The 16,503-nt window shown below is 36.3% G+C and overlaps 1 long non-coding RNA gene across 1 annotated transcript; it reads right to left on the bottom strand.

Annotated features, from left to right (window-relative positions):
• Positions 1-263: 263 nt before the first annotated feature.
• On the bottom strand, positions 264-12,842 carry LOC118718233. Its single transcript, XR_004987729.2, has 3 exons — positions 12,708-12,842; positions 5,067-5,170; positions 264-1,374 (listed from the first exon to the last, which is right to left on the bottom strand). It is a non-coding gene; the product is annotated as an uncharacterized LOC118718233 (long non-coding RNA).
• Positions 12,843-16,503: the final 3,661 nt, after the last annotated feature.

The following is a 16,503-nucleotide window of genomic DNA, read 5'->3' as shown; positions in this document are numbered from 1 at the left end:
GGAAACTTGTATCCTTTGACTAACATTTCTTCATTTCCCCTACACTCATGCTCATGGCAACTACCATTCTACTCTCTGTTTCTATGACTATGACTTTTAAAATTCCACAAACAGGTCTTATCACCCAATATTTGCTTTTTTACATTTGACTTATCATAAATAAGTATCTATATAGCAATTTCTTAAGACCCACTATTTTATGAAATTAAACAAGGTTTAGCAAAAATTTGTTAGGTGGGTTTTGAGTAATAATGATAATAGATATATCACTGCAACTTGAATGCACTACTTGAGACTTGGGGGTTGTGTTATAGTGGAGGCTGTTGGTCTAGTCTACAGAGACTAAAATCATGATGCCAGTACATTTCTTATTGTCAACATTTGAAGTCACAAATGTCTAAGGTGTTTTATTCTAGTGTATTTAGTTGAGCCTATTCTAAGCATCAAGAGACCAAGTTACATAAAAAATGAAAAGTGCCAAAGGTGAGGGAGTGTGCTATGTCTTATCTCCTGCTGCATGCGTTCCCACAGTAATATCCTTTTTAATATCTAGGGAAGTCCTGATGTTCAGACTCCCAATGCAATGCTCACTTGCAATTTCCTTCCTTTTCACTCCAGAAATGAGACAGATGGTGAGGGGCACTTAGGATCCACATTTACTATATGCGTAACACCATCTAAATTAAATGGAACTTTCAACTCAGTTTTGTCAAAGACAGTATTTGTTGAAAGCCAGCAATTTACAAGACACATTGATAGTCACTGCAAAGAACTAAAGCTGTTGATTGATTGCTATTAAGCAACTGCCTTTTCTGGAGCATATCGGAAGTCGAGAAGACTGCCTCTGAACATTTATTATACTGGGAGATTGGGGTTGTGAATGGAGTTTAGTCAGAGGTGTGCTTCTCTAGGCCTGAGTCTATGCTCAGGAAGTCACTCAAATGAGAGAATTCGATAAATATTTACTGTGTAGGTGCTCTGTGCCTTTCTCTGAACACAAGCTCCAAAAAACTTTAACTGAATGAGCATTTAATGGATATTTATAGAGCTCCTGTCATGTACCAGGCATTGTGTTGAGTATAGCGGATTCACGGTAGAGCTAGATTCTCAGTCCCTGCCTCAAAGAACATGCACAGGATGACATGTACAACAGAGAGGCAGCAGCAAGATGGTCAACAAAGGGGCAAGTACAAGACAGCAGAGTGTTGGTCAACTCAGTTTCCACCACTATTTTCATTTGCTTCTCCAAACGTTCATTTCCTACCTTGTCCAACTTGCTCAGCACCCAAGAGGCTGGTCTGTTATTGCTACTCGATGTGATTGTTGCCACTTCCCTCTGGCTTCGTGCCATGCTTGGAGAGCACCCCTAGGGAACTAAAGAGGGGAAAACAGTGAGGTTATAATATTTACCCCTCACTCCTTCCCAGGGAAAGCCATTAAGAATTGATATCTTTGAAACTGCTGAAAGTTATACAGACCCACCTATTATATGTAAGATAAATAATCAAAATAGGTAGTACATGTTGTTGATTGAGCATAAATTAATCAGGAGGTTTTGCTAAAATAAAAAATAGCAAAGTTCTATTCAAAGGTTTTAGGATTTGCACATCAAAAACACTGCCAGGTAACACCAGAATGTCCTGGGGAGGAAAAAAAATAGAAAAATTTGAGAATTCATACAGTAAAGGTCATTTGAGAAGTTTCTAGGAAACTCAGAGTCCTTATGACTTTGATTAAATTTAGTTTTAAATCTTAGCTCTCTAGAAATCATCTCTGTCTCTGTCTCTATCTCTTTTACTGTCTATACCCCTTCTAGACTAGCCTTCCCCCTTAATTAGCAACCCTCAGAGGCAGCAGAAGACAGTAGCTGGCCCTGACAATGGTGACACTGTCCAAACCTCTGGCAGGCTAAAGATCACATCTTGATCTAATTTATGTTTCAGCTCCTGAGCACTAAGGTGGAAGGACCCCTAGCTACTTTCCCATGAGACTGGACAGAGAGACTCCAGAAAAGACCTCAGAGCTGTCCCTAAGACCTCACCTCCAGCAAATCAGCTCTCAGCAGACCCTCTAACTTACAGTCTTGTGATTTTGCTCTATGTAATCTATAACCTACACACCACTGGGGAGTTTGGCCTTTGGAGCATTCACTTCCCATTCTGGGCAGGGAGAGGGGGGGTGCCATTCATAATAAAATAGACAATATTTCTCCACTGTAATTCTTAGTGTCTAGTGTTTGGCTCTGCTAGTGCTGGGTGGACGAACTCTCTCTATTCTGCAACTCTTCTTAAAATAGAATGTACCAAGAATAAAAGGCTAAAGTCAAGAAGTTACTCTTACATCCGAGCCATTTCTTTGCATATTACTGTTCAAATGAGCAATATTTTTCTATCTCAGAACTCTTTTAAAAACTAAATTGACTCTTTAGATTTCGTTGTAATTTCAGTCTTGAAAATTAGGTCGGGGAAACATTTCTAATTTTATCTCAATTTTTTCAGGCCATGCTCTTTTACAGGTTTATCATAAATTAAATATAAACTTGAACAAATATAAAGTGAAATGTCAAAAGCAAATTAATTCTATTGGGTGTCAGTACTTGGGTCAATCAACACATGCCCAGATTTATTTACCAGATCTCTTCCAAATGTGTAAGGGGAGGAAAGGAAGAGAAAGACAAGACTTCTTCTCCAACTTGCAGTTTGAACATGGGAGCCTGGAGGAAAAGGATAAGTAAGTGAGCTCCAAAGTGGGGCAGATAGACTCAAATCCTGCTTTGGTCAGGTACTCAATGTCTGTATCTTTGGCTCTCAGATGACTCCTTCACCTATAGCATGGGAGTAATGTTAGTTATTGTATAAAGCCTGTGATCCATGCCTAGTACACTGCATGCTTGGTACTCACATCACAAAGTTATCTCCAGAATTCATTTAAAGTTTTGAACTCAGAGGTGCATCAACGTACATCCGCTTGACTGTGAGTTGAGAGAACAGACAAATATCTGTATGCCTGGAGCCAAGAACAAAGCCTGTACAATGGAAGGAAGGGCTTCAACTGTATTCTGTGGATACAGAGTGACTATCTTCTCATCTTTCATATGTATGATCATCTTTTATCAATTGATACTGGGGTTGCAATTGTATTTGACAAGAACTCAAGGCCCAGGAATTGTCCAATAGCTGACTAACACCTTCATTAATTCAGAATGCATTATATCAAGATTATATTCTAGAAAAAAAATCATTCTGTTTATTTTTTAAAAGACTTTCCACTAAGTCCCAACATAGTCTTCTTATCATATAATGATATGAGAACACCTTTTTAGCATGGGATAGAGTCAGTAGGACAACTTGTCTCCTCGGCCTTTTTTCTCTAGATCTACATACTAATCTCAACTTTCCTTATTAATACTATGATGGTAAGTAAAATAGATTTCCCCCAAAAGAAAGGAGAGCAATTATTTACTTAAATGTCTTGAACTAACAATGGAATAACATGGCCTGAGTTTGTTCTTGGACTTGATCCCTGCAAAGCAGCAAGTCTAGTTTGTGAAGTCGATGTGTAAAAATAAGTCCTGGATACCAAATACTACTTCCTCACAATTGGCATCATGAATTAAACTTGTCTTAGCCCCATTGCATTTCCCTCTTTCCAATGGGATATGTACAGCTCTTCAGTTCTATTGTAGCCCTTGCTAATTCTATCATCTTGAAGCAGTTATTTATTATTCCTAAGTATTAATGTTTTTACCTGGGAATTAAGATATCTCATTTCAGGGGTGTTTGGGGGAGGAAAGAATTAACACTAAAAAAGTGTTAATTTTCCTACAAAGCTTTTTCAGGTTAATTTGCTTTTAGTATTAGTCACCTTGACCTTAAATTTTTTTAAAATACAAATCAAAAGCAGAGGTTAATGGGGAAAATAGGAAAAAAAAAAAAAGAAAAAAAAAAGGGAAAGGATAATCTGCCAACTGGATATACACCCCAATGAACAGTCATTGCCTGTCTGTCGGTCATTTTTCCCTCCTCCTGGAAAATGTTTCTCCACTCTCACGCCCTCCTTCTGGGAAATGGTCTTTCTCCAATTTTGACCATCTAGTCTGAATGGGAGCTGGCACTTCTTATAAGTCTCAGCCACACATAAGGATCTGAGATGAGTAAATAAATCCAGAGTGACAGGACTCGCTGCCTGACCTTAGCTGATGGGTCTGGGAATGAACTCTTCACTCAAACTGGACAAAATAGTTTTTTAACTTGGAAAAAAGAGACAGCAGGAGTCAATCATTTTCTGGTGATGACAATGAAAGATTGAAGATGGAGTTGCTGCCAGATTCTATATTTTCTGCTAGTGGGAAAACCTTTCATAAGAAAGTAAAGCCAACATGTGGATAGAAGACATGTAGTGTTTTCTGGTGACATTAAAGTTTCTATTCCCAATTGGCCCCTGGGCCATATTTGCTTTTTTGTGTAGTTATAAGTCTTCCAATAAATTCCTTTTTTTTTTTTCCTTCTTTTTGGTTCAACTAGTTTTCTGTTGGCTTGCTGTCACTTTTAGCTAGAAGTAAACCTGACTTAGAAAATCCTTTACAAAAAGTTAAGACCCCATAAATCCTTACTCCAGAGCCAACAGGAAGTTCTAGAATGTGAGTGATTAAGAGAGCCTGAAGTCAGGGCTGTTGAGGAGTGGCTATTGCCTTACCTGGCTCTAAATATGGATCTAACTGGTCAGGGATTGAAGATAGGACAAAGAAAATGGTAGGAGGTAAGAGGCCATCCATATGAATTCTTCTAGCCATTAGGAGCACAATCAAAGAGTGAACAATAAAAATAACAAACATTCAGACAAATAGAAGGAGTCAAGAGCCAGAGTCTGTGATTGGACATAATTAAAAGAGCAAACAGGCCAGCGTGGGTAGTTATATCAGTGCCTGAACATCAGCATCTGTAACACAGATCCTGCTATGATACAAAGAACCCAGTGCTCTGATTCAAGGGTGGCTGTGAAACCACGTGCAAAAGGGAAATGCGCTGTTAAATGGGTGTTTAGAAATGGACAGAATATCATCTCACCCAAGACAGTGATTTCAAGAAGATAATTTTCAAATGATGTTTTCATTCTTCATTTGTATCATCTCTTGATCTAATGTAGACACTTCTAGCTCATGAGTGAGGCCCTAAAGTAAAAAAAAAAAAAAAAAAAACCTAAAGAAGTTATATTCCTACTTTTAGAATATTTGGCATAAAAAAATTTCAAATTTGCAAGGTTATTATTATTATTTTTTTACCTGAAGGATTTATTTTGCAAAAGATTTACTATAGCATTTCTTTAATCTAGGTAACACTCTTTCCCAAAAATAATTAAATATGAGTCACTTTGTGTTTAACATTTCAGGATACATCTCTTATATAAAGAAAGCAAAACTGTAAGCACAAATAAATTGTCCAATGGATTTAATATTGGATGGTTTTGTCTTCTGTAATGATAAGTAAGAGTTCAAAATTTGGACATAAACCCATCTCATTCCAGATTACTACTTAACAGTTCTCAGATGTGCTATATATGTTGATTCATTCATATCATCAAGAGGAAGAAATTATAGGTCTTTCAGTGGATCTTCAAAACTCAACATTCAAGGTTATAAATTCACTAATATTATGGTAAGCACTATCATATGGAGAATAATAACCATCATCTCTTATATGAGTAGTCCTTTGGAACAGAGAACTTTTTCCCACTTATAATCTTATATGCCTTATTGCAATCCTTTGAAGTGGGTACTCTAGCACCCCCCCTGCTCCCCATTTTTTAAAAAAAATGACAAAATTGAGGCTGGAATATTAAATGACTTGTCCCAGATTATAGATGGGAATAGTACATAAGAGGGCCAAGATCCATTTCCATTTCTTCTGACTATGTTGCTTTCCAGTACAATACAGATGCTTCACAACAAAATACCTTGTCTGTCCTTAAATGAGCTGTCTGAGATAGCTTATAAATGACAGTAACAACTTCCTCTTAAGGCAGTTTCCTATTTTCCAAGTATGATACTGTGTAATTGGCCCAGGACTGAACTTCTGGATAATTGCTCTGAAGTCAAAGCCTGAAATGCATTTAAGCAATTTTTCAATTACTTGGCACCAAACTTTTCTTGGATATGATTCTGCCATCTGATATCTGATAGACATGCCCCAATTTCTATCTGATAATTTGACTCGTGCTATTTGTCTATGTTAAACTGATTTAGCAAAATATATTTATTCTACAGAGTAGAACTTTTGTTAAATTTGCATGAATACATTGGAGAAGATTTTTAAAAACTTGAATCTGTATTTAAATATTTGAATATTTCATTATATGTTAAGAGATTTTATTACATTTTTAGATGCTGATGAATGCACCATGAATATATATTTATGTGAGACTGAGAAATATATAATCATTGTGTTTATAGCAATGTGTTTGCTTTATTGAGCAAATCGCAGGCTAAAAATTCATTAGAGACTAATAATAATCATATGAGACAATGAGCTTGCTTTGGTCTAATAGCTGGATAGATTTAGGAAAGAACAACATATTATATTGTTAGGAATAAAACACTTTTTTGGTATTAATAAAAAGTATTGGGAAAGTTAGAATGAGCTTATAATTTCAGGCAAGAAAACAATTGGGAAATAGAAAAATAGTTGATTATCTAGGTTGCTTAATAAATAGCTAGGAAAAAATGACTCCTCTGTTCATCCAGCTCCACCATATCACTGCAATTCCCTGGTTGGGAATTTTTAATTATGTATCAAAACACTGTTTTCACTAGGCTTACCACTTTTTCATTACAATTTTACATATACATTCACAAGTTAAAAAAAAATAAACGTTAAGAACTTGTCACTTCACACTGGAGAATTTAGAGGGTCCAGAGCATTAAGTAGCCATTATTCATCTTTTAAAATCTATGATAACTTAATTATATTACTGTTGGTGACATTCAGAGCGCCTCTTAGTGAATATGTTCAATCTCCAGCTAACTTGGGAAAAGATAAAGGTTTGTCTGAAATAAGCCTGCTGCAATAGTTGCTTCTGTTTTAAAATCATTATGTGGTCAGGTTATTTGCTGAGGCGTGTTTCTTCAGTCAGCGTGTGTATGCACAAGACATTTGATTTATTTCATTTAAATTTGTTATTCCCTGCTAGCCTCGTCACACCTAACTACCCTCCCTTGCAGGTCTGGTTCCTTCCAACTTCCCTTCCCTGCAGGCATGGTCCCCCCTAACCGCCCTCCCATGCAGGGCTGGTGTCTCTCCCAACTGCCCTCCCCTGCAGGCCTGATGGCCCCCCAACTGCCATTCCTTGCAGTCCTGGTTTCCCACAACTGCCCTCCCTTGCAGGCCTGGTCCTTCCCAACTGCCCTTCCCTGCTGGCCTGATTGCCCACAACTGCCTTCCCCTGCCAGCCATCTTGTGGTGAGCATCTTATGTGTTGGAGTGATGGTCAATTTGCATATTACCTCTTTATTATATAGGATGGACTTCATTTTATAGTAGGAAAATCCATGTTTTTCATGTATTGTATGAGTCACACTATGCCACATAATTAAGTCAATACAATATACCCATGCATGCTTAAAATATGGACAGTTATAAACATTCCTTTGCAGACATTTGGCCCATATTCATAGCCTTAGGAGAGTATCTCTCAAGGGAAGCCAATTACCTTGACATTTTATCCCATCTTGGAGTGAGTGAGATATTTGTGGGTTGGATTCCAAATGTTATTGAAGTTGCCTAGTTACCACATCTCAGCAGAAGGAGGAACTGAGAATTTTGACAGCAATTGGCCATGTCACAAATTAACATGGGCCTTTTCTGACAGCTGGGTGGTAGGGAGTTCTCCATTTCCAACTACAGTAGCTCTTGTGCATATGACTGACTATGGGCACCTGCTAGGGTGAACAGTCTTAACTTGCTCGTGATTCACATCAAGTTTTAGTAGCTGTCAGGTCTTGAGGAACTGAGAGTGAATTAAAAAGTCAATGAACAAATATTTCTGAACCCTGACCATGCACCAGGATATGATACAGAGATACTTAAGTCCTAATCTGAGGGAGTGGGGATAACAAGGGAAACTTCCTTGAGCTGGAGATCATTAATTTGTAACACGTAGAGGATGTTGGCATAGGAAAGAGGAGCAAATGCCTATATGTTGACTCAGGGAGATAGGCACTGTGTGTTCAAAGGTCTCAAAAAGCTTCGTAGGGCTGAAGAGACAACCATTTGAAAAGAGCAAGAAACAATTCTGGGCTGATTCTTAAAAGGTCTTAAAAAGATTATTAAGGATTTTGGACTTAATCTTATTAACAAGTTACAAAGGGCCATGACAGGAGTTTCATTAATCATGATTATGGTTTTAAAGAGATCTTGCTGGCAACTATGAGGAGAGTGGGTCAGTGGTGGCATGAGAGTGACAATATTAGATGTAGGAGACCAAGTAGAAGGATATTATATTGTCTCTATAGGCCTGGGCACAAAATTTGTGCACTGGGGGTGTGTGTGTTTCTATGCCCCCTCACAGTCGGGGAGCTCTGCGATCATCACCTCAAAGAGTTAGGCACTGCTCACCTAGCCAAGGCTCTGTGATGGATTGTCCCATTCAGAGGAGGCCCCACTCATCTGCCATAGCCCGCTGGTCAGTGGCCTGGGCCTCCCTCTTTGGGGTGATCATGGAGCCCCTCAAATGAATCTATTGCCCACTGGCCAGTGGTCTGGACCTCCCTCTGCAGGGCAATCATGGGGCGATGGCCAGGCTCCCGACCAATCACATCACACCAACTTTGGCTGTCCTGACACCATTGGGTATCAGAGCATGGTCGTCCGGATTGTCATCCAGACTGTCATTTTGCTATTCAGTCATTTGGTCGATTTGCATATTACACTTTTATTATTATAGATTATATTATTGCACCCAGAAGACAGCAGAGCCATGTATTGGATTGGTGCCACCAGGGACTAGTCTACTACCTGTACAAAGTGAAGATGGGATCGAGGAGGAATATGTGTTCTCGAGGATGTCCATGAGTAACGAGGAGAGCAGGAATCTTTGGGAAAGCAGAGTTCTAGGTGTTCATGAGAAACCCAAATGGAAAGGCTGTGTAAACAGATGAATCAATAATTCATGGACTCAGACACAGATTTGAATGCGAGTTATACATAGTAATAGAAGTTTTGAAAATGTTAGTGATTGCCTAGGAAGACATCACTGGGCAAAGTCCCAAGGAATTCCAATATCTCATTGCCACTAGGAGGGGTGTGAATAATGGAGACTAGAATGGCCAGAGAAATAGAAGGAAAAAAAATGAAATCTTTGTTTCAAAAAAAGAAAAATCCTTATTGGATGAGGCTAAGAGATAGGATGAAATGCACACTGAAAAGTATACTTTAGTGAAATTTACTTTTAAAAGTATATTGTCTAAATTATTAGTGACCTGGTGGGATCAATTTTAGTGGAATGTTAGAATACAAAGTTAAGAGGTGAATGAGATATGCATATAGACAACACTGAAATTTTGTTGTTGAAAGAAGTTGAAAGAAGTTAGGAAATGGAATGGTAGTTAGCATTTTAAATGCAAAAATACATGTACTAGTATAGATATATGCACACATTTATACCTATATACATATGTGTATGCATACACATATTGGACTGATGATAGAAAAGAAAAATAACTAATCATGCTAACTTCTGAAGAACATCAACAAAGTGATGAAAACAGTAAAATTTGGGAGAAGATTTGACTATCTATGTAGGTTTCAAGACCATAAGTTGAGGCAAATTTCATCTAATAGCTTCTATTTTTCTGAAAATTTGGGGAATTACTTGAGGTTCTCTGCTGAGAGGGAGTGGAGATAAGAAGACATAAAATGCTTGAGAAATGTAGAGAAAGAATTATTGTATCATAAGAAGGAATTGTGTACAATGACTACAATGATAGGGTAGGCCTTGTAACCATACTGAGGGCTAAGTTGAGGAAGCTGAACACACACACATAGTGATAGCCATTTGCCCAATAATGTGACCTTCCCCCGAAGTACTTATCAGCTCAGGTATAAAACAGAAGGGTAGTTGTTGGTTAGCTATTTGCCACAGTAGAGCAATGAAAGGCAAGAGATCAAGGGAGTTTAGGATATTAGTGTGTCACACTGTGAAATCAAAATGAACAGAAATAAAACTTTAAAAAAAGAAGATAACACTGGAAAGGCAGAAGACTTAATTTCTTTCCCATCGGAAAACACACACACACCCAACCCTCTTATTTATTCTCCCTTAATGCTTACCTTCAGTGCACTTCTGTGGGATATGAAATATTAATAAAATTTTCAAAGTTTAAAAAAACCATACATATAGAAAAAAAATGAATATGAAATCCCGAGTGGCCACATTGAAATGAAGACCTCATTTCATCCTGTCAATAAAGTTGTGCAAATTTGAAAAGCAAATGATAGCACACGAGCTATTATGTTAGTTAACATATACCATGCTTGGGTTGAGTCAATGTGTTTGTGTTAGGTTCCAAATTACTTTAACAGCAGCATTTTTGAAAAAGCAAGTGATATAATACCTTTCCCTCATGTTCTGAAACATTTCATATAAATCAGTATGGAAGCAGATTCCTTCATTTGCACTGTCGCCTAAAAAACAGACAAAGGCCCCAAAGTGAAATAATTCATAGTTACTGTTCCCTCAGCAATTATAAATTGCTTGTGTTCAGCTGACGTTTGTGGCCTGAGTAGACAAAAAGGTGATACTAAAAATGAAATGGAGGGATTTTAATGGAGAACAAGATGATTTGAAGGTTTGCATTTTTTTTTTTATTATATGACTAGTATAAGGCATTGAATTTTCTTCTTACTTTTACAAATAAAGAAGTAAATAAACTGAAACATGCCACTTCACTGTATATGTTACTTTGTCAAATGGCCAAACTCTTGGTTTGAACCATAATGACCTCATACATGCTTCCCTACAAAGTGCTAGGCATACATGAAAAAACCAATGAGTATTTTCAGATTACACATACTTGAACCTGGTCACGTATAAGTGGGGTGATCATCTGTACCAGATTGCTTGGGACTGAGGGGCCTTGAAATTTTAGTCTTAGAACTAGGACTTATGGGCAAATTTGAAAGATTTAGTCACCCTTTAAGAAGCCTGGCTAATTATGACACTTGATGTAGGGGGGGGGGGGGGGGAGTGTGGTCTTTACATATGTGTATTTTTAAAATTTGTAGGTAACCTCCCCCAAATCATTCACAACTGATTTTGTTGATTCTTTCTTTCTAGCTTTATTGTGCTACACATGAAATTCGTGCATAGATAGGGTCCCTAGGCCTGGCCTGTGATCAGGGCCTTTTCTCTTAGCTGCCCACAGCTGGCCCTGCCCCTACACCAGGTTCCCCATTTGTCAGCGGCAGGGATCAGAGCCTGCTGGTCAGGGGAGAGGCCAAGAGATTGGCTGTTCCAGCCTGCTTGCCAGCCCCGCCCCCTGCTGCCAGTTGTCCTCTGTATGTGGCGTGACTGGTGGGGCAACAGCCTGGCATTGCCTGAGTCTGCCACCCTTCACCCCCAGTTCTCTGTCAGCCATTAGGCAATTGGGGCCTGCAGGCTGGGAGCAGCTCCTGCGTTAAGTGTCTTGCCCCTGGTAATCAGTGTGTGACATAGCAACCAGTCATTCTGCCATTCGGTTGATTTGCATATTACCCTTTTATTATATAGGATTATTGACATATCACATTGTTTAAGTTTAAGGTGTACAACGTGGTGATTTGAAGTATGTATATTTTGCAAAATGATTACCACAATAATGCTAGTTAATACATCCATGACCTCACATAATTACAATTTTTCATGTGTTTAGAACTTTTAAAATCTACTCTCTTAACAACTTTCAAATATATAATATAGTCTTGTTAACTATAATTACCATGCAGTAAATTACACCATCAGCACTTATTCATCTATTGACCCCTCAAGATATCTATTTGATTTTACTTGTCCCTTTAAGGCATATTTCAAGCTAGGCATGGGTCCCATGCTATTTTTATGATTGGCACCTCAGAATAATGCCCACATTAGGCACTTCATACACAGAGGTTTAATGGGACAGTGATTTGTCAAGGAAAAAAAAAAGAGAGAGAACTGACTGATACCAGCATGTAAGAAATGCCTTTCCTTTTTCTAGGACCCTGACTCTCAGATATACATGGAAATGGAAAATTACTATAACCTCTGTTTTGTAAAATTTATCTTGGGGATAAAAATATATGAGAAATTTTTAGCTCCATAACTGACGCACAGTTTTATGAACCAGGATATAATAACTTGGTAATAAAAGCATTTCCCTACTCAGAGCCAGAGGTTGCTGTGTTGTTATAACAAAGCCAATTTTCATCTCTCCACCACCCTTTTGACTCCCTAGTCAATGAAATTGCTGCGCTTTCGTGTATTTTTCAGTATCTCACTGAAGCATTAGACATGTAGGTTTTCATAAAACCGAAACTCTTCCCTTTCATGAAATCTTTTATAAATACACCAAACTAATCAAACCAGTTAGTCTACATTCTTGGTAGAGCATTACCTGCTTCTTGACACAAGGAAGTAAAAATACATAATATATATATATATATATATATATAAAGCAGTGTTGGATCAACGGCATGTACCTTACTGTTTGCTGACATTGGAGACCCAAGATCAGAAAACTCCTTCAGCTGACATATTCTTGTTCAGCTATACGATTGGTTCAGTGAAGGAGATGTTAATTCCACTGACAAAGTGTAAATGGGAAAAGGAGCGATGCATAAATATTCGTGGGTGGCCCTTCCTGTCGTTTGAGTGGGAGCAGCACAAGTTGTTGCACAAGAGAATTAGGTGTGAGCCGTCCAGGGAACTGGCATGGTGTTTATTGCCAATGGAAGGAGAGGTTCTGCTGCTGCACAGACTTGTCTGAAGAGCAGTGGAATCACAGAACAGTTTTATCACCATGTTAGTTATAGCCTCCTTTTTATAACATTGAACAAGTTTCATAGTGGCAGATATTCCAGGTGATTGGAAACATTTATATCAATAATAGTTGCTTATTTTAAAAACTAAAGTATACTTGCTAGTTTTTCATGCTTGCTTCCTAAACAAATACACATCTTTTTGCCCATTTTATTTAAGAACTGTGGTGATTGTTAGGGGCAGGGGGTTGGGAGTGGCAGAGGAGGGTTTGGGGGCATAAATGGTGATGGACAGAGACTTGACTTGGGGTGGTGAACACACAATACAGTGTACAGATGATGTGCTGTGGATTTGTACTCCAGAAACTTACATAATTTTGTTAACCAGTGTCATCCAAGTAAATTTACTAAAAAGAAAAAAGATAAAATACAGCATTGTCAAAGTGAGGGTCCCAGGCCATGTAAATTTTATCCTGAAATAAAGACAAAAACAAAACAAAACAAAAAGAACTGCATTTAGAAGAAACGTCTGACTTAAGGTATCTTAACTTTGGGGATTACAGTTAAATTAACATGAATTTCTGTTGCAGTTTGGTGGGTTGTGTTTACCAATTGGCTATTAGAATAATGTATTAATCTCCTATTGCTATTGTAAGAAATTAAAATCAGTGGCACCAAACAGCATAAATTTATCTTAAAGTCCTGAAAGGCATATAGCCATAAAATACATAAGAACATGATCAGAGAAGGCTTTTTCATGATTGCTCCAAACTGAAAACATCCCTTTTAGATGACAGTATATGATTGGATGAACAAATTTTGACCCTATTCAGCAGTGTAAACTACTGATAACATGGAACTACATGGATGAATTTCCAAACATTATGCTGATCAAAAGAGACAGGACAGAAAAGAGCACATTCTGTGTGCTTCCTTTTATATGAAGTTTTGGAATAGACAAAACTAATCTATTGCCATAGAAATCAAAACTGCACTTTCCACACGTTGGAGGTATTGATTAAAAAGGAATGCAAGGAGAGTTTCTGGGATAATGGGAGTATTCCAGATCTTGATGATGGTGTTGGGTACAGGGGTATATGTATTTGCTACAACTCAATGAACTACATTTCTAAAAACGTGTGAATTATACTAATTTTTCCTTAATAGGCAAATAAAAATGCCATACACTGAAAATACTGCATTATTCTATTGTAATTTAATTTTAAATCATGTAAGTATATTTTATGTTTTCCATAAATTACTTGAAGTACATAAATTGATTTCTGAACAAATTTATCTTCAAGTGGTAAAATCATTGATTTTTTGTTTCTTTACACTTTTAATATTATTTTACAATTCATATTCTATTATAAAGTCACTACATAAACATTGTCAGGTCTATGATAAGAGTATCTGTAATATTTTATATTCAATTTATATTTATTTAACTTGTATGTTACTGATTGATAGTTTTTATTATGTCAATTAATTTATTTATGGTATTTTATATTTATAAAATATTTATTTTATTTATTGGATATTTACTTAGTTATATTTTATTTATATATTTATACTATACCACATATTGTATTTTATTATTTTATTGTGTTTATTTATCATTTTACTCACATAATGTTTATTGGAATCCAAATACAGTTTATTAGTATAAGAGCTGTGTAATAATTAAGAGCAAATAGAAAAGAACATCTTGAAGAAATCAAGCCTTGATCTCAGGAAGCATAGTAGAGTTTTTTAATGCTAGTTATTTCTAAGGTTCCTCTCCTTCATTCCCTATCATTATTTCCACTCTATGCACACTTTCGAGGACATAATTAGTTAGTTAAATTAACTTCTCTTTCCTGCCACACTCCTTTTATCCCCTCTTTTTATCCCCTACTCCCACTCTTCTTTCTTTCTGGTAATCATATAAGAAACTGTAAGGGTGACATTGCTTTCCATTTATTTTATAGTACCTATAGAATAGTTCCTGTTTCCTTCTCCATGAAATAAGGATAAAATGTACTTATCTAGTAAGGCAGTTGTGAAAAATAAATTAATATGAGTAAAACACATAGTTTCTGGCATGTAGTAAGTACTCAAATGTTTATCTATATTATTTATTATTGCTATTATTATTATTACATTACAAATTCTATGACAAAATAGACACATGCATACACATGTGTCTGTCAATATCTGTGTGTGTACATACATAACACATACATAAAATATTATCAAGGGTTTTAGTTAATTTTCTTTGGTGTTGTTTTAATTTCCTTCACATGTAGAAATTCCTTATTATATTTTTCAAAATGATTGGAAGGATTTTCATTCTGCTTCACTTATTCAATTTTGTTCCATTCAACAATATTTATTGGGTTGACTATTATGTGTCAGACACTTCTTTGTAGTATTGTAAATCAGGCAAAAAATGGTATTAATACATCCTTGCTTTTGTAGGGTTTAGAGATTAGCAGTGACTATAAATACTGAACAAGAGGTTACAGGCTAGATTAATGTTATATTTGGGAAATGTGTGGTACTTTGGGAAGGTAAAACTGTCATCTGTTCATTTATTAGTTTCCAGGCAATGTAAAATGTGTTACTTAATTCGTTTTGATAAAAGTTTTTCAAACTATATATCCTAAACAAGTATACTGTTGTACTTCTTGCCTAAGCTATTTTAAAAACAAAACCTTTGAACAGTGGACTTATCCTGGTATTCAGACATTTAATTGCTTGTAAAAAGAGTACAAAGGTTTTGAACCAAGTTACTCACAAAATCAGAATGTACAGAGTTAATGGAAAAATTTAGGCATAAATTCCTTATCACTAAATAATACTCTGAAAGGATCAGTGCACCTAGTGAATGACTAAGTGAATTTAGCAAGCATAATAACTAAGTAAATTTAGCATGCAGAATAGAAGTTTTATTTGGAATGTAAAATCCTGAAATATATATATATATTTTTTTAAAGTTACCACTAATTAACTTTATAGCCATTGGAAAATCATATTTTGTCTCTTTTATGAAGATTTTGCTCTTTTAAAAAGAAGATAACTAAAAGGAAGTAAAATTGTGTATTTTAGAATCTACAAATTGCAACTACAATATTTTAAATGAAAGTAGATAACAAACATGAAAATAATATGAAATTTTATAAGTTTTATTTGATATTTTAAATGGTTCTACTGCAAAATATTGAAGAAATAAATAGCCTTAGGTGTAACACATATTGCTTTCTTTAAAGAAACTTTTCAAGGCAGAGACTGTCTTATGGATTCATTTGACTTGAAAATAAAAAATATCTTTGCAAGGAATGAAGTTATTTTATTTACAACTAATTGAATAGGCAATGGAAGATTTCCCCCCATATATTTATCAATATACCTATGCTTATGTTCATCTATAGAGCCAGGCTGCCAGCTTCGAATTTTGACTTTTTTGCAAGATTGACAATCATCCTATATTATAAAAGCCTAATATGCTAAGTTAGCTATTCAAACAGTCAGCAAT

This window comes from Pipistrellus kuhlii, unplaced genomic scaffold (assembly GCF_014108245.1).
Source record: "Pipistrellus kuhlii isolate mPipKuh1 unplaced genomic scaffold, mPipKuh1.p scaffold_m20_p_14, whole genome shotgun sequence".
In the NCBI taxonomy this organism is placed as follows: Eukaryota; Metazoa; Chordata; class Mammalia; order Chiroptera; family Vespertilionidae; genus Pipistrellus; species Pipistrellus kuhlii.
The sequence above is the reverse complement of the archived record's forward strand: the minus strand, read 5'-3'. Positions and strand labels throughout refer to the sequence as shown.